Source organism: Ictidomys tridecemlineatus, chromosome 2 (genome assembly GCF_052094955.1).
Source record: "Ictidomys tridecemlineatus isolate mIctTri1 chromosome 2, mIctTri1.hap1, whole genome shotgun sequence".
Classification (NCBI taxonomy): Eukaryota; Metazoa; Chordata; class Mammalia; order Rodentia; family Sciuridae; genus Ictidomys; species Ictidomys tridecemlineatus.
Genome location: NC_135478.1, coordinates 30,494,709 through 30,514,105, shown reverse-complemented (window position 1 = coordinate 30,514,105; position 19,397 = coordinate 30,494,709). Strand labels below are relative to the sequence as shown.

The 19,397-nt window shown below is 38.7% G+C and overlaps 1 long non-coding RNA gene across 5 annotated transcripts in view; it reads left to right on the top strand.

Moving 5' to 3' along the window:
• LOC144375051 (uncharacterized) overlaps positions 1–19,397 on the top strand; it is a 428,255-nt gene that overhangs the window by 372,971 nt on the left and 35,887 nt on the right. Inside the window, exon 6 of one of the 5 annotated variants that reach the window (XR_013434386.1) lies at positions 4,807–4,984. The exons of the other annotated variants lie outside the window; for them this stretch is intronic. This is a non-coding gene — a long non-coding RNA (uncharacterized LOC144375051). The remainder of the gene's footprint in view (positions 1–4,806; positions 4,985–19,397) is intronic. 5 annotated transcript variants of the gene reach the window in all.

The window sequence follows — 19,397 nt, the reverse complement described above, 5'->3', positions numbered from 1 at the left end:
TTAGATTCTAGTGGCTTCTAGAAGTCCTGGATGTTTCTTGGCTTAGAGGTACTGCCCTGCTCTGGCTCCCTCTTCTTATGACCATCTCTAAGTCTCTGTGTCTTTTTATTTTCTATCACTTATAAGGACACCCATGATTGAATTTAGGGCCAGCCCCCCCAACCCTACTCCAAGTTTGATCTCATCTTGAAATTCTGACCTTAATGACATCTGCAAATACATTTATCCTGAATTTTAACGTTTCCGGTTGACATATTTGGGGGGGGGAGAACCACCCATTACTAATTAACTCACTGCTAATAATTTAATCCACTATTAATAATTTCACCAGGACAATAGGATTAAGGCAAGTTGGCCCAGGGGAAATCAGAGGATGTGATCACCCTAAAGAAAAGATAGAAGAAAGATGAGAGCTACGATAGGAAGCACATCTGCACAGTGGACAGGTCTGGGCCTACTTAGAGATTAACTAAGTGGCAATTCCACCTGGGTGAGATTTCCTTACTCATCAAGGTGAAGAAAGACCGGATGTACACATTTGGATGACCAAATCTCAGTATCTCTAAATCTCTATCAACACTTGGAACTGCAAGGAAAAAAAAATGGAGAAGAGCATGTTAGAAAACAAATACATAAGACTTAACAACAACAACAACAAAAAAGAGTGAAAGTGAAGAAGAATTTCAGATTTCAAAGATAATTCTTGCTTTCTGGATAAGAGAAAAAGGATTAAAAAAAAAACCTTGAAAATACAGTTACATGTTAAAAGCTTAAGTGAGCCTCCCACAAAGAAAAAGGTGAGTAATACAAGGAAATTTAATTCTGTCAGAGAGATATATGCACCACCTCTGAAAAACAGGAAGAAAGGTCTCTGTTGGTTTTCTGAGCTACAAACTAGTGATTCAAAGTCTAGAAATATATTTTGTATTTCTTTTTAATTTTTAGTGAGGTTTTATGGAAGAAAAGTTCAGAAATCACAAGTATACAAACAGTTTACAAAAAAAAAAATTCACTGAATTTTCACAAACTGCACACAACTGTGTAGCCAGATCCACATCAAGTCAGACCACAGCCAAACCCTCTGAAAGTTCCTTCAGGGTTTCTTCTAGTTACTGTCCCCTCAAGAGCGACCCCTTTCCTGTCTTGTGCTGCCTAGCTTGTTATTGAACATTATGTAAACAAAATCATAAAGTCTGTACTCTTATGCATCTTATTTCATCTGAAGTATTTGTGAGAATCTTCCACAGTTTTGCATGCAGCAGTAGTTTGCATAGTACCCTATGTGAGTATTTGTAGGCACATCTGTCCATTCTATTGTGAATGAACATTTAGATTGTTTTCAGTTATCATCGTGTTGCTATTAACATTCTTATGCATAGTTTTTTTGTGAGCATTCCTTTACATCTGTGTAAAAGCAAAAGAGTGAAATACCCACCAGTGCAAATCCCAAATCAAAAGGTACATTTGTGTTCCACTTCAATGGATACTGACAAATTGTTTTCCAAAGTGGATTAACCAGTTAAGGACAAAATTAAAATAAAATTTAAAAAAAAATCTATAGGATTCCTGACAAGAACCTATAACAGATACCTTGGTCCTTACAAGGTTCCCAGGGCCTTCCGTTTCAGACTCATCAACAGCAGCAACTTGCTGAAGGGGATTCCCCAGCTGAGGCAAAGGTAAGCATCAAAAGAGTTCAGAGGTACATGAAGGAGGCAGAATTCAGACACCAAGGAAATTAATGCCATAGCAAAAATGCATGACAGCAGACATTGATTGCATTTATAAAAGGACTGAAATGCCTCCATGTCAGAAGCAGCAGTTCTGGCAGCAGATGAAAGCATCAGTCAACTGGAATATCGCTGGAGTTAACAGAGATTGAACACTAAAAACTTGGAGTATGTGACATAGGAAACAGAGAATCTAAAGATATAATGGCTGGTAAGTGGTGTCGGGGGAAGGGCATATGATGCTTCACTCTGAAGACCCTTCAATAAAAAGTCTTACTGCCTAGCTGCTGGATCCTTCAGTGTTGCCTTGGGTACAAAGAGTCACCTCACCCAAGGTCAGGCCCAAGGTCAAATTCAATGATTGATGAACATGATAGTATAAATACATAACCATCCCAGCCCAAAGCCTGGGTCATTCCAGCACCTTGTGGATATTGGCTAATGCTATAGTGGAACCTACATTACAGCTTTACTTCATCCCTCTCTACCCACTCATCTTTCCTTCTCCTCCCCTGTACAAGTGTAGATCCCCTGGGAATTTGTTAGGAAACATCTTATACACTAAACTCCGTTTAAGAGTCAGCTTTCCAAGAAGGCCAACCTGTGACAGAGCCACAGGAGTAACTCCTATGCCACCCTGTGCTGCTATAATAAGCATGCCCTGCTTAATTTAAATAGCATCCATACAATGTGAGACTCAATTTTGAATGACTTAAAGTTGGGGGGGGGGACCCTAGAGACCACACACAATCCTGTAAAAGATCCTCAGGTGCCAACCACTAAAAATCATTTCATTTGTACCTCCACAACTACCTCTGGCTGATATTAAAAGAATAAGACATTGGGCAGGTCACATTTAGACTATAGCTTCTTTAGATATTAACCTAAAAATAGTAAGGAGAATTAATTTGGGTGATTTTGATTTCACCCCAAGGACTTAATAATAAGGAAGGGCTACATCATTCAAATGAAAGACATTTTTTTTTTACTATTACTGTTACTGTATTATTTGCAATGGTTTTCTGCTATCATTTAGGCTACCAACTCTCAAGCTGTGTTAGACAATGTTTCTGGGCATAACTAGAAAAGTAGAATATAGAGCAGTATTTCAATTCAGGCTACAGAGCTAACTTAATGAAGGTGTAGTTCTGAACCATGGCAGAATCCTCTCAGTGAAAAATAAATTGCCCACCGGGAGGTGTAGCCTAATGAAGGTTGGAACAGAATTGCTTCATTAAACATACATGGTTGTTTGCTCAAGGAATTAAGAGATCAAAAAGTTAGTGAGGGTTAGGAAAAATTCTCTAGGCAGGTTCCATATTCCCATTAAGAAAAAAAAAATGTCTGCTAAAATAGTATATTAGTATCCTCTCCTGCACCCCGCAATAACTTTTCTGGTGAAAATGGGAGGAGATCTGAGAAATCTTGGCTTGGGTTATGGTTTAGATATTAGGTGGCCCCCAAAAGCTCAAGTGTGAGACAATGCAAGAACAATTAGAGGTGAAATGATTGGGTTATGAGAGCCTTAACCTAATCAGTAAATTAATTCCCGGAAGGTTATTAGCTAAGGGGTAACTGAAGCATGTAGGGTATATATAGCTGGAGGAGGTGGATCTGGATCATTGGAGGTGTGCCTTTGGGGCATATATTTTGTATCTGGCAAGTGGATTCTCTCTCTCTCTCTCTCTCTCTCTCTCTCTCTCTCTCTCTCTCTCTCTCTCTCTGCTTTCTGATCATCATGTGAACCACTTCCCTCTGCTATACTCATCTACCATGATGTTCTGCCTTACCTTGAACCCTGAGGAATGAAGTCAGCCACTTATGGACTGAGACTTCGGAAACCATGAGCCCCCAAATAAACTTTTCCTCCTTAAAATTGTTTTTTTGTCAAGTCTTTTAGTCACAGCAATGAAAATACTGACTAAGAAAGCTTGGTACAGTTCCATGTAGAAAGAACTCTTTGTCATGAGCAAGAATTGCTTCTGAAAGTAAACATGGATGCCCACACAATTTTACACACAAGTATGTACACACTAAGACGCCCATTCTGGGAAAATGTTTTACTCGGCAGATCCAAACTCACTTTTGAGTGGATTCTAAACTATTGCAAATCAAGACTTTTGGAAATTTCATTGTGGTTACGGACGTAAGCCGATTACCAAATACAAAGCCAATGCTTTCCCATCAGTAGTTTGATTCATTTGTCTATTCCTTTGTGAACTTGGAGGGGGCCCATAAGGGAATTAAAGACTGAAAAGAAATAGAAGGGGTACATCAGAAATGAACTTAAGTTACAAACTGTGAGGTTTGAGATACTTTTGAGGAAGTTTATAAGACTCCTTGAGAGCAGAGGAGGATAATATTGTTGTGGAGTAGTCCTTCCCTTTCAAATCCCTGGTTTGAGGTAGAACAATTCATACCTCAAAATTTCATTTGTGCCTAAGGCACAGATGGTAGGCTCGTATGCAATTCAATACTCATCTTGTTCTCGTGGGCTCAGTGGCGACGCTGAATTTCATGACAGGGGAGGCTACGCTGAGTTTAATACTTTGGTTCTGAAACATAGTAATATAACTTCTATTCCTCAAAGAGCACTGAGATTTTTTTTCCAGTTTTTTGCTCATTCAGTTTTGTTATTTTCTTCCCACTTCAGAAAAATTTTCCAAAGGCTATGGAACATTAATACAAAAATAAGCATTATTATCCACTTAACAAACATCACTGATGTTATCTAGTGATGCGTGTTTCCGACAGCATTTTAGGGAATATGAATGGGAGTTGTCCTATTTTCATTCAGTAGTTAGTTCCTCTATTCTTAACTACCACTCTATGTGTCCCCAGATAGAAGGATTTGCACAGTTATTTCTGCTGCTTCTGAGGTTTCCCATCCCACAATGCTGGGAAAGAACATTGTGACTTATGACACTATAGCATTTTATTTGCTGATCCTGGTCCCTTTACTTGGCATATTCTTGACCCTAATCTTCACATTGCTTGGTTCTTCTATATCATTCTATTAAGCTGTTTGATTTTCTTGAAATATATGAAATTTTCTGTATTCACTTGTTTTTGATAGATAAACTGCATGAGAGAAAATGTATCACTCTATGCCCAGCCCAGAAGAATACCTGATGAATATGTAATGAGTCTTGGAACCTCAAAAAGGAATTCCTTTTTTCCAGTTCAAGACTGTGAATCGATGGTAAAGAGGGAAAGAAGTCCAGTGCTTTTCCTGCTATGAACAAACTCATGGGGTATGTTGGGAAAGAAAAGACCTAAGAAAAAAATCATAAGATTTCAAAGCAAAAACTACCAGGACTTAAAAGGAGGGACTGAGAATATGTGCTGATACAGAAATTCATCTATAGACACTTCAGGTTGAACATAGGTAGGAGAAGCTCAAATTTTCAATGATGTCCATAGCAATAGGGAGACACTACTGATTCTGGAATTTTAGGCACAAATACACTATAGTTTGAGTTAGTGGGCCAGGAAGAAATGGGTAGAAGGAAAAGAATTCTCTTAAGAAAAAGAATTTAAAGCTAGAATTTCTCTTGTGAGAGAAGCTGCCAGACATGTTTGAAAAGCAGGAAATCGATGAGAATTGGGGTTTTCCAAACTTTCTTCAGAGGTCTCTTTTATGAGGCCTCCCTCATGTTATTTTTAATAAGTAATTATGAAATAACAATGGTAATAATAACAATCATGAGCAATTACAACTGCAGCTGTTCAATTTCTATGTAAAAAGTATTTCAAAAGAGACAAATCTTAGAAGAATTTGTTCTGTGTTTAATCTACAACAGATGAAATTATACTCATCTCAGTTGAGAAATCATTTCAGAAAGAATATCAACTGCTGTGTCTTTTTGGCAGATACTCCAAAATTCCCTTCATAACCTGGCACAAGCTGTCCAGAAAAGGCCTACACACCCTTGGACAGTTTCACACATCCTGATTTGGAAAATATCTGGAGAAGTTCTTTCACATGCACAAGGAAGCCCTGAGTTATCGATAGAATAGCACCCTTGCCATTGTCAAGAATCTGGAGTGACATGCTCTTTGAAAGGTTTAGTAAAGTTGCTCTCCATGGAAAGTATAGTTCAGGCATCATTTATCATAACCTACAGCACAAATTCAACCTCCAACTCACACTGAACCAGAATTATTTGTCAAGAATGGTGAGAAAGTGGTGGCGTGGAGCCAGACAGCCCTAGTCTCAAATAAGTCTCATTGCATTTCAGAATTTCATGCTTTCCGTTTGTGGAATGAGAAAAATAGTGCCATGAAGGTTATACTAAGTATAAATCTCCTGGTGCATAGTCCATATTCCACATTTTGAATTTCCATAAGTTTCAAATACAAAAAGTACAAGAATGTAATCATAGCCATATTTGATCCATTTTTCTTGGTGGCCATTCATGTGTCTTCTAATAAATTGCTTTAAAACCCTATTTCTTTAAAAAAATGACAGACTGTCCATTCTTTTAAAATCACTGGTTATGAAGACTGAATTGATTGGCTGTTTTCCTCTTCTCTCCTTTTTGGCCCAGAAATGAGAGGCCTTGGGTTTGGGCCCCAGTGGATTCCCAGATCCCTCTGCTATACAAAACCAAGGACAAAAGGACAAAGACATGAAATGCACAGTCAAGAAGTTTGAAAACCTTCCTTTCAGATCATAGTTAATGACTTAATCATCACTCAAAAGATTTGTCAAGTGTGCACCAAATGTATTCGTGTCTTAGAACTGATTATTCCCAAACTCCCTGCTTTTGCTTTGGCACTTAAGCTACTTCAGATGGCTACCTGAAAGTTTACTGAGAAATACAAACTGGTGGATTTAGATTGGTCAGTCATGTAATATACGAGCGATTCATATAAAGAGAGTGGAGGAAGAATGTTAAGGGATGATTTCCTCAAACACGACTAGGGTTTATAGAAAGGTTAATAGGGTGAGACTAAGGTCATGCTAAGTCTCCATACCTTTGCACAGCACCTTTTCATATGCAGTGCACTCTCATGTTCCATGCACGAGTTCACTTAATGCTAATACTTGTACTGTAATGGAGAGGATGGAGAATGGTCAAATAACAAAAGAATGATTGATCTACGGGGATATTGGTATGAATGGTGGCTAACAAGTGGCAGACACTGAACTCCAACTCACAAAAAGATAAAACATGCATACCTACTAAGAACCAGGGACTTTACATATAATATTTATCAAGTCAGCCAGCCATGCCAGAAAGATGGAATTTCGTTCCTTTTTGGAGAGGCTAAGACAACTGCCCTTGGTGTATGTCTATAATCTAAAAACACTTAGGGAAAGGAACATTCAGCGGACACTGGTAACTCATCTAATCAAAGAAAGAGTGAAAACCTGAATATATCAAAAATAGAATGGAACTGAGCTCAGGTAGAGATGAATAGGGGAACTTGAATGTTGCCAAGAGTTTTTCTAGCTCATTTCTGCTTTACTTCTGTGACAGTTTGATTTTTCTCTCAGTTAAGACATACTTTTTCCATGTGTGAAGTCAGGGTCCCTGAGATTCCTGCTGTGCCTCAGTTTCACACTAAATAAAGAAACATTTTTGTCTTTTTCTTTTCTTTTCTTTGCTTTTTTTTTCTTAAATCCTGTTTGTAAAATCCAGGTGAGTGATCTATTAGGTATAGATTCCACTATTGTAGAAACTAATTGTAGTCAATAATACAGGGCCAGCTAATAACATGTATTTACCACATCATTAGAATAGATAAAGGAAGGAGTGCTCTATTCTGAGACAAGGGGAGAATGCTAGGAAGACAAAACAACAAATGGCCATCTCAAGACTGCAGCTTATTAGCCTGGCCATATACCCTAGAGATCATCAGCCTCTCAAATGTGGTTCTCATGTTTATCTTAGTGGAGGGAGCCTTAGATAAGAGGAGGAGGTAGAGCTCAGGACAGGTGGGCCATGCCACAGGTAAATAAGCCAGATACACACACACACACACACACACACACACACACACACACACACACACACATATATGGAGAGAGAGAGTGTGTGTGTTATGACAATCATTTTTAAGGAAGAGGAAACAGGACTAGGAAAGTTATTTGTTCAATGTCGAAGGGCTAGTAAGTGGTAGAAGAGGGATGGAACCCAGTTGACTATATCCAGAGTCCATATCCACCCCTGACAGCCTCTTAATATGAACAAAGAGCAAGAAATCACTGGACAAAATGGGGCAGAGAAGCTATTTTTTTTCAAAGCTGTCCTGAGACTGACATGTCATGCTGATTCCACTAGGGTTGTGAGGTCTCTGCTGTTGGCCAACGAGGTGATCTTGCACAAATGCTTGATATCCTTTAGCCTGAATCTCAAATACTCTTAGAGTCTATTATACCTTAGAATTGATTGTATCAACATCCCAGATAGTTGGCTCCGATTAATTTTTTTTCCTGTGTGAATCAGAGAGCATGTCGTGCCCCCCCCCTCCCTGAGCTGCCTGTGGCATCCCTGGGGGTAGTTAGAGTATCTATGCTTTACACGTATGTGTGGCCAGATGCTCAACCCCACTGAGATTAAATCAAGAATCATGATTAATAGATCTCAAAGAAGCAAATAGAAGGAGGCAGAGGAAATCTCTCAGAACATATACCCTGAAGAGACCACAAATGAGTCACTGCATTTTTTTTTCTCAAATCATGAGATCATTCAGATTCCTTTACTCTTTTTCATGACACACACACCCATCCACACCCTCCCCGACTCATGCACACTCCAATATGGGTCACTGTGTCCTTGTCTTCTGATCTAAACCCCTGTCTTTAGGAGAGTTTTGACTCAAATGCAGATCCCCATATGAGGTGCCTCACCCCTTCTAAGCAGCAAGGAGGGATAGGGCTGCTTTGGAAAGACAATTTTAATGAATCATCTACTGAATAATGTATGTGCTATGTTTGTGGAGCTAATTAACTGACTTATTATTTGAATGATGGTACTAAGAATTATTTTTCTTTCAGAAGGGAATGAAGGGGTTGAATAGGAAAATTTCTCCCCTAATAGCATCCTCCCTCCCTGCCTTTTGTGTCACCAGGAAGTCACAGCTAATCCTCTGAAGGTGATGAATGAAAAAAAAAAAAAAAAAATATATATATATATATATATATATATATATATATATATATATATATCTTTTTTAGCTTTGTAATTACAAGGACCTAAAACCCTTGATTTGACTCTTCAATAACTTAGAGCAAAATCCTATTGCCAGCACAAGCAAAGCTATTTCCCCTGTGCCTGTGGGAGAGAACAGATCCGGCAGAAGCAGTGGGACAGGAAGGTGACTTCTTTTTCCCCTCTTCTCTAGTGTTCTAGTTTGCTGCTCATTTTCCTTTCCCATTTTAAAAGCTAGCTAGTGAGCAACCAATTGCATGTATGAAGATTGTTTTCTGACTCCAAAGCCCTGCAAAGGCCAAATTCAAAAAGGAATGGGGATTTCTTTCAGCTAAACCCTGGAGAGCATGGAAATGCAAGAGGTTTTTGTTTTCCTTCTTGTAGGGATATTATTCACCCTTATCTGCTATTTCAATGAATTATAAGGACAAAGCAATCTGTTCATTCTCTCTCACCATTTTACTCAAATGACATTCACAGACTTTAATTTTGCTTCTTTCCTCATTTTCTTTGTGTGTAGGATTTGTTTTTTGCTGCTGTTACTTTTTTTTTAATTTGCTTCTTTTTTCTATTTAATCTTCCTTAAGTCTGCCCCCCAGTAATCACTCAATCAACCAAGTTCATATTCATCTAAAAACAACTCACCAACTTTCCATAACTATTTGGCCTACTGACAGTTTGCTTTGAAAGCAGCACATAAGCTGAATTTTTAGTCCTGAAACCCAAAACAACTAGAGTTAATTGTGAAAGTTGTCAGATGTGCAGGAAAGAAGTGCTATCAAATTTGTCCCCCAGTTCTTCACACCAAGAATTGCACTACTGATTTGTGTTGAGATTCAATGGAGGGCAATTTAGAAGTTTGGAATGTTTCTTAAAAGACTCAAATGAGTCTTTGAGCTCAACTCAGCCCAACTGAAGCCACAAACAGCCTCCAGCTCTTGGCAGCTGCAGGTTTTCCCTGCTCTTGTACCAAGAGGTTGTAAGCTATCAAGCAGCTATGCTATCCCAGGCCTGGGTGGATCTGAGAACCAAAGAAACATTTCATGAGACTATAATGCACAAGCCCCCAAAGTGTGGACATTATCCACTTTTATTCTTGGGGGAAGATGATCTAAGCCAAAGATGAACCATCCCCAAGAAGATAGAAAGGCCAGGTGGAGGGTGGGCATGCTGCTCACAGAGCAGCACTCCCAGAGGGTAACAGAGGTCATGCATGGTGGTCCCATCTGAGAAGACAGATGTGGGGAGCTGCCTGACCTGCTATCAAAAGCTTGAGGAGATCTCCATGCATAGCAACATTGAAAAAGAAAGGAAAAGAGCCAGAATAAGGAAGAGAAAGAAGACGTAGTATAGAAGGGAGAAAGAAAGTATGCAACCCCCTACCACCCACACACACACAGGCGATGAGTTCAAACATCTAAACTTTCACTTTTAAGAATGTATACCTAGAAGAGCACAGTGGCACACACCTCTGTGAGCCCAGTGACTCAGGAGGCCAACTGAGCAAGACCTTGTCTCAAAACAACAACCACCAAAGGGGAGTGTGGGGGGGGTGGAAGCACTGGGAATGAAGCTCAGTGGTAGAACACCTACCTATCACTATGTGAAGCCATGAGTTCAATCCCCAGTTACACACACACACACACACACACACACACACATACCACACACACACACACACAGTGTATTCTTTCTGACTCCCAGCCTTCTTGGAGAGGTGAGCGTGGGGTCCTTTGTGAAAGCTATCTCTCATTTACTGGTAGAAGAAATGATGGGAGTCTCCTGGGCTTTTAGAAAAGGACCAGGAGTGGGATTGGTTTCGAGCCCACTGGGTGTCCAGGGAGTAAGATTTTAGGAGACACCTGCTCTTGGATGAATCAAGAAGAAAGAATGAAAACAGTGGACCGAGGAGTATTCAAAATAGTACCTTTTAGAAAACGAGCTGAGACATCAGGAAGGAAAGGAAAGATGAGGAAATGGAGTGACTTGTCCAAGGCATGCAGCCAACTCAAAAGACAGTGGAAGATGAGCATCTACTGACTTCCTGTCTAGAGAGCTGGACTTTGCTCTTTTTGTATCCTTTCCAATCCATGATTTTTTAAAATTCTTTTTATTTTGCAGTAATGTTTTACTATCTGTACATCTTTTTTCTTCCCTTTTTTTTTGGCACAGTTGAACTAGTTATGACTTTGGGTTAGGATAAATAAATTTATAGTGTTAGCACAAATTTATGAGACTTTAAGGAAATTATTTACCCTCTTTGAGTTACAGTTCCAGATCTGTAAAATGAAGGTGTGAGGAGGAAGGGGGGGGGGGTCATTGGATCCTGAAGACAAAAAAAAAAAATCAAGGGAGGAATAAGGTCTAGTGTTCTCTATCACGGTGAGATAACTAGAGTTTACAATAACATAGTATATATTTTATAAAGACTCAGAAGAGAGGAGATCAAAGACTCTGCTGGGTAGGAGTTTGGGGACATCAAGAGTGCTAAGGTGGGGTACAAGAAAAATTGCTGGAGTATAAGACTAGAAATAAATCATCAGGTCCCTGATGAAGATAAGTACCATTGCCATGGCAACTCCCGCCACTGAGGGCTTATCACACATGGCAAATCCTGCCACAGGTTCAGTATTCTAATTAGGTGAAAATAAAATAACCAGTGGGGGTAAAAGGGAGCAGTATTCTAATTAACTGTCATAAAGTAATCAATAGGACAAAGAGTCTTCAATCAGGTCTGTATGGAGAGGGGACGACCACCTCACAGCTCACCATGTAAGACAAGAATCCCCTGATAGGACCTGGGGCCTCTCTCCCCTTTCTCTCTCTCTCTCTCTCTCTCTCTCCCCCCCCCCGTCTTTCCCTCTTTCCTCCACGTTTTGAAGTATACTTGTTCTACTTTACAGAATATTATTTTCACCTTCAATAAATCTGTGCCTTGTTTGTCACTTGTGCACGTCTTACTCACTTCTTTGTTCAAGAGAACAAGAACTTGGACTTCAACTGAACATCCTACTGGGAACAGCTCCAAACATAAAGAAATAATAAGGAAATAGAATTGCCAATTATCCTGATTTTATCAGTACACATTGTATGTACATATCAAAATATGACACCCTATCCATAAATATGTGAAATTATTATGTGAATTGAAAAGAATTAAATGAAAAAGTAAAAAAAAAATGGAGATGATTGATATGAGCTTACTCAGGTATTGATTCAGCAAATGTATTGAGTACCTATCTATGCCCAAGGCAATGCATAAAATACCCAACAAAACAAATATGGCCCAAATTTTTAGTGTTGTGAAGAAAACAAATAAAGAAACAAGAGCTTTTGATACAATAGACATTAATAAACACCTCCTGCGTATTACTTTTAGAGAAGTGGACTAGCACTAGCATTCTTGAATTTACTCTTTCTTAATGTAGGGTTGAAGGAATTAGTTGGTACAAGGAATTATTTTACCTTTATGCATCAGTTTTCATTTTTCCAGTGTATTAACTCAGCTTTAAATCCCACGAGGCAGACATTAGAGTTTATTAAATGGCTAATACGCATTTCATAAATTCCCTCACACAAAGACTACAGTGAGTCATGCTTTCAAAAGTTCCTTGAAGATGGATTTATGCCACATGACAGTCATAATGGTTCATTTGCAGCAGCTACACAGTCTGTTGGGTAAATAATACAAGTTATATAAATCATCTCTATGCTGTGTTTACACAATAGACCATAACTACACCAGAGGCACCCAAACAATCTGATACCAAAAGAGGTTTATAAATGATGTAAATACAGTACAAGTTTAAGTTAATCAAATGAAACCACCCGCAAGGAAGACAGGTTTTTCAGGGAGGCCTAAGGAGATAAGATAAATGAAATATGTGTCTTTGGTAAAAGTTTATGCAGGGTAAGACTCTTGGCTTGCAAATAACTAGAGTCAATTAAAACTCTTAACATAAAGGGGAAGAAGGGCTGGGGATGTAGCTCAGCAGTAAAACACGTGTCTGGGATCCATTCCCCAACAGTGCAAAGAAAGGAAACAAGAAAGAAACCTGGATATTGTGGGGTGGGAAGCAAGCAGGCCAGGGAGGGTGGTGGAGTCGGATAATCTTTAAAAATATATAGGGGTACTTTACAGAAACCAAAAGTCAGAATGGAACAAGATTTTGAAGAGGAACTGGGATTAGGAGAGGGGATTCTACAAAAACCCACAAAGTTCCTCATTTCTCTTTCTTACCCTCAAAAACTTCATTCTACTCTCTTTTCAAAATTGGTCTTCTCTATTTACTTTTTTGTATGTTTGTGTGGCCTCATAATTTTAGAGTTTCTCTGTTCTGTTCCAGAATCATGTGGGGCAAATTGCCTGCCTCCGAGTCTCAGCTCAAAGGTTCTAGGTACGAGAGTCTCATGGCTCTTTTAAGCCTATGTTGTATTTGTAATACCATATACTGCTTTTATCCAAGTGTTAAATATCCCCATAAATAATATTTCAGTTTTGGAGATACAGTCTCCCTATGTTGCCCAAGCTGACCTCCAACTCTTAGACTCAAATAGTCTTCTATTTCAGCCTCTCAAATAAATGGAAGTAGAAGCGCACATCACCATGCTTGGCCCCTCACAAATAAATAGGCGAAGGGCTACAACACACATGCACATGAAATACCATAGGCATATTACACCATTTCCTTAATTACATCTTTTTTTTTATATATTTGGTGTCATAGTCCACTTGGGCTGCTATAACAAAATACCATGAACTATGTAGCTATAAATAACAGAAAGTTGATTTTGAGACTCTGGAAAACATTTTGCTGATGAAAACTTTCCTTTTCATTTCTGCATGGTGCCTTCCTTTTGTGCTGTCACATGGGGAAGGGAGGAAAGCTCTTTCTGGGGCCTCCTTTATTAGGGTGCTAATCCCCTTGATGAGGGCTCCACCTTCATGACTTAGTTACATCCCAAAGACCCCCACTTCCTAATATCATCACCTTCGGGCTTAGGATTCCAAATATGAATCTTTGGGGGACCCAAACATTCTGGCCATAACATTTAGGGTACTTCATATTATTTTAATATGTAGTAACAAACTACTCCTTAGACATATGCTACTAATTTTCCCATAGATTTATATAAGTGTCCTAGGGGACAAAAAAATCTTTCATAAATATTGAATACTGGTTTTTGATTATAAATTTTATAGGTAAATGTCATGTACTCATTTTAATTTTTTTTCTTATTTTGATCTAATTGCTTTAGCTGTTATATTTCATGTGTTAGTTCATACCTATTTATATCTATATTCCTGAATTGGGGATGTTTATTTACATACTATTTTTCAGGCTTATGTAGTCTTCTTTCCAGCCCTCCCGTATCCCCCCTGCCCCCCTGACAGGGACAGTCTGGTCTTCAACTCCTGGACTCAAGTATTCTCCTGCCTCAGCCTCCTGAGTCCTGAGGGTACAGGCATACTCCTCCACACCAGGCTGCCATGTTTAAGAAATGATTTTTTTTCCAAGTTTGACTTTTGCCTCTTAACAGTAAGCAATTATTTTTGGTCTTAAAAATATTGGGTCCTTTATATAATCATATCCATCAATATGTACATTTGTCATTTCTTCCATTTATTCTAGGTAAACACAACTCTTGACATGGAAAGATTTAAAAATATACTTCTATATTTTTACTCTAGTTTTCATAGATTTTTATTTTTAACAGTTACCTATTTCATGTATGTAGTATGCAGGGAATATGAATTTCTTTTCTTCCCTTTATAGTAGGCCATGTTTCCTTTCACTGATATTAAATCGATCTTTCCCAAAGTTTGTTCCTTGGGATACTCAATTTGTAAGTTTCTTCTCTAAAAGGAGGTAGGAAAAAAATGGGGGGGTGGGGAAGGAGAGGGAGAGAAATAGGAGGAGGGAGAAGGGACGAAACAGAAGGGGAAGAGGAGACAGAAGTCTTCTGTGGTCAAATCACCTTGTCAACTGCTAATACTCTTTCTCTTGTCACTTTATAATACTTGGTATTTATTAACACATTATAGACTCTAAATCTTCCTGTTGAACAGTTTAATCCTGTCCTTTTCCAAACTCATCTGAAGCATTTTTAAGGCATTCCTCAACAAATGAAAGACAATAGGGAAATCATCCCAAGTGGATCCCTGAAGAAGACACATTCTTTCAGGGGCCTGTGAATTCAAGACATGGAAGTTTGGAGACTGCAGGCAATGTTTAGTCTGAATACTAACTTCCTGTCAGGCATATCAAATATCATTTGGGTTTGAGATCATTCTATAGATTGGTTTCTTTCGGTATGCCTATGTCCACTTAGAAGAGATATTTTTACATTTAGGGAACTTAAATACCTAAGCCAAAGTGACACAGTAGTAAATGCTGCTATAATCTGAACTCAAGTCACAACTTCTCCAAGGTTGAATTTTTATCTCCCTGATAAACTTCTATTCTTTTATTAAAATGAAGGCCCTTGAGCTTCTGATAAGACAGAATACCCTTCTGCCTCTAGGATGATATTCCAGTCATGAAGCATCTCCTAAGACATTTACACAGAATTGTTCAAAAGTCTTTCCTTTCTAAATAACAAATCCTCCATCTAAAATTTTAAAGAAAAAGTCCTCCTTTCATCATAACTTCTTGATCCCAGATATAGAGAGAGAACAAGAACCTGAGGCTCTTCATTAGATCAGACGAGTGTATCATTGACTTAGTGCATTCTGGGTAAATCGTTATCAAATGGACTATCCCACCTTGGAGTTAATTGCTGGATAAAGTCAACCAGATGCAGAGAAAGGGAAAAGCCACATCATAGTCTGGAGGGAGGCAGATGTTACGTATGTAAGTGATTGTCTTCTCTGCACTATATCTGACAAATGAACTCCAAGTTCAGTGATTAATGCAGCATCTTATCCAATCTGAAAAGCTAGGAGTAAGGTTCAAGACGGGTAATAAGTTTAAAGAAAAGAAGAGGAGACTTGAAAAAGGTATAAATTGCGATCAGATTATCTCATTACCTTTTAAACTGAGATTGGTATTGGGGAGTGGAGGTGGCTATTTTTTTAATTCATATTCATGCTTTTAGCAACACACAAAGTTCAATGGGACTCATTTGGTAGGTACTAAAAAAAAAAAAAAAAAAGTCTCCAAGCAGTTGAAGAGTTTTAAGAGTCAGGGGTTGACAACAAAGAAAAGGAAAAGAAAAGAATTTAAAACGCTTTATTTTGCAGACAGACAAACTGAAGCATCCAAGGCAGATGGATTTCCTAGTGTTTTGCAAAGGAAGATTGACAGTGCTTTGGAAATAACAAGTGTTATTTCCACTTGTTCGTATTCTGTACCTCAAATAATATCTGAAAATAGTCCTTTCACACAACACTTCCATTTCACTAGAGACCCCAAAGAGTGCAGAATTGGTACCCCACTAGCAGTGCGGTCCAGACAGCAGACAAGTGTGGGAAAAAGTTCATCGTTCAGTGCTTTCTCCAACTTGAGTGACAACTGCATCCCTGTGAATGACTCTTCTGAGCCATTAATGTTCTAGACAGAAGAGGGACTTTCTGCAGTCCTAAAATAATGTTGATGTAGGGGATTTCTTGCCCTTAGTCTAAAAGGGTTTTTAGTCCTTCCTCCCGGCAGATGACCTAGCATGTTTTGCGGGTGTCTCTTTCCTTCCCTGGCACTTACACTAAGTAGGTTTTCTGGAGGACCTCGGGAACCCTAGGAGGTGTTATGTTTCGTTTTTAAACAACAAAGACTTTTGTCAACAGAGAGATTCAAGCTGGAAGTTCAGTTCCACCACTTATAGCTCCATGACATTAATAAACAACCTGACTATATATATCTAAGACTCAGTTTCACTTACTCTTCAGTGAGGACAGCAAGGGTACCTGCCATGTAGTGTTTTAATGGCACCACAGAGGTAGTACATGAAGGAGGTAGGCTCAGAATCAGCTCTAAAATTTAAAAAATTAAAAAAAAAAAAACAACACTATTTCCACTTCTTCCTTTCTCTATGGAGAGCACTTTTGTCTTTATCCTCCTCAAAGTGATATCTTTCCGGAAGACACAAGATGTTTCTCGGGATTTCTTGACCCTTATTTAACAGATGTGAGTAAAAGAAAAAACCACAGAGGGTCATCGTGGACTCAGAGCAGTGATGTTTATATTAATTCTATATCTTAACATTACTCAAGAGTCAGGGTGGCTATAAAGTCTCTTGAGAGATTAGAAATAATAACAATGAGTTAAATAAGAATATGTTCTGTCTCTCTCTAACTTCTTTCCTCTACACTCCCTCAGCTTTAGTCTGACCCAGGCTAGCTGCTGGAACAAAATACCATCCAGCCAGGTAAGGGAAAGAATAGACATTTACTTCTCATGATTTTGGAGCCTGAAAAGTCCAAGATCAAGACACCAGCAGATTTGCTACTTGGTACGGGGTCATTTCCTGGCTTGGTCTCTTCCTCTTCTTATAAGGTTACTAATGCCAGCAAGGGATCTCATCTCAAGATCTCATCTAAATGTATCTACCCCCTGAAGACATCACCTCCTGTGTTATCACATTTGTGGTTAGGGCTTCAACATATGAACTTGGGAAAGGCACAGATATTCAGTCCACACAGCCTGGCTGATCCCTCATCATCTCACTCAATGTGTGAGCTCTATTTGGCTCGCAAAACCCATTCCGACAGAAAGACTGACTTGACTGATAGTCCAACAGGACTAATTTTTGCATGTGTGATCGGTAGCCTTAATAAACTACAAGAATCTAGACCTGTTATTCAATTGCCAGGAGACAAAGGGAATACAAGGAAAACATTCTAAAGTCAAAATTATTGCTTTGCTCTAATGATATATACCTAGTGCTATGATTTGGATAAAATGAATAGCCCCCTGAGGTCCATATGTTAAAAGATTTGGTCCCCAGTGTAACAGTACTTGGAGTTGCTGTGGACCTTTAGGAAGTGCTACCTAGTGGGAGTTTCAGGTCACTGGAACATGCCTTTAAAGGAGATTCAGGTCCCTGGTCTCTTTCTGTCTCTTCTTGCTTCTCCACTGAAGAGATAAGTGGTTGACTCCACCATGTTCTCCCACCATGATGAACCACCTCACCAAAGGCTCCAAGTAATGGGGTCATTTGATCATGGACTAGAATCTCCAAAACCATGAGCTAAAATAACCTTTTACTTTATCAATTGATTGGCTCTGGCATTTCATTATGGTTACAGAAAGCTAACTAATCCAACTAGCACATCTACACAGTAAGTCAACCAGTCTAGAAATATCTTTTACGAATTATTTTTCTTTGTTTTTCTTGGAGGTTTTATTAAAACATTATATTATTGAAATTGTTATATTTTTGTGCCTAAGTATTTTGACTTTACACTATAGAGAAGAAAGACATCAGGAAACTACTCACATGAAGGGTCAAATGGTAAATATTTTAGGTTTTGTGGCCATATAGTCTTTGTTACAACTATTCATCTCTGCCAGTGTAGTGCCAAAAGAAGGCATAGTAAGTACATAAACACATGAACATAGCTGTGTTACAATAAAGCTCATTCAAGCATAAGCTTGAATTTCATATAATTTAACATGTCCAAAATATTCTTCTCTTTTAACATTTTTAATCCATTTAAATATGCAAAAAAAAAAAAAAGACTCTTTAGATCGGGGACCTAAAAGAAAACCAGTAAGCTATCCCTGAGCTATAAGCTGCTGTTTGCCAACTTCTTCTCTGTAGATCATGCCCTCCAAAAAACCCTCAGAAAACACTGAGGTGGCTGCTGCCAAATACAATTCATATTCAATCGTGTATGTTAGAACGGGTTAGAACTGACCTTGAATGACAGGTTGAGGAAATCAAGATATTGCCTTCCCATGATAAATCAATCCCAACTCTCAATCCCAACTCTTCTCTGAGAGGTTATAGAAATTTACTCTACAAGGGATCAGACTAACAAACACAGGTAATAGGATTAGACCCTCAAGGTGGCAGACCAGGAGACCTGGACCTCATGGACCAGAATGAAAGAAAAGTTCCAACAATACTGACCTCAAGAGGTTTCCCCGGGATGACCTCTCTCCCTGATCCCACTGCAATTTTGTAGAGCTTTCACTTCCTACCAAAATTTCAATCATTCTCTTTCTAGGGTTAACTAATGGCAGATGTAAATGGCAGCTGAGAAGAAATACCCCCTAATCTAAGTAGCCCACACTAGTAAATCCTGATTTCAGGGAACTGGAATGGAATGCAATTTTTATGCTATACTTAGGATCATTCTGCCTATGTGCAAATTGCATTCATTCATTCATTCTTGAAAGCTAATTTATCCAAGAACAATAAACCATCTGTCACACAGACCAGAAATATTCATGTTATGAAAAGTGCCATCTCCCTGCTGTGATCAAGCTACATGAAAATACTACTCAAGATCAAAGGGCCACTTGATGCTATAAGAATGTACCTTCACCGCAATCAGAAACACAGA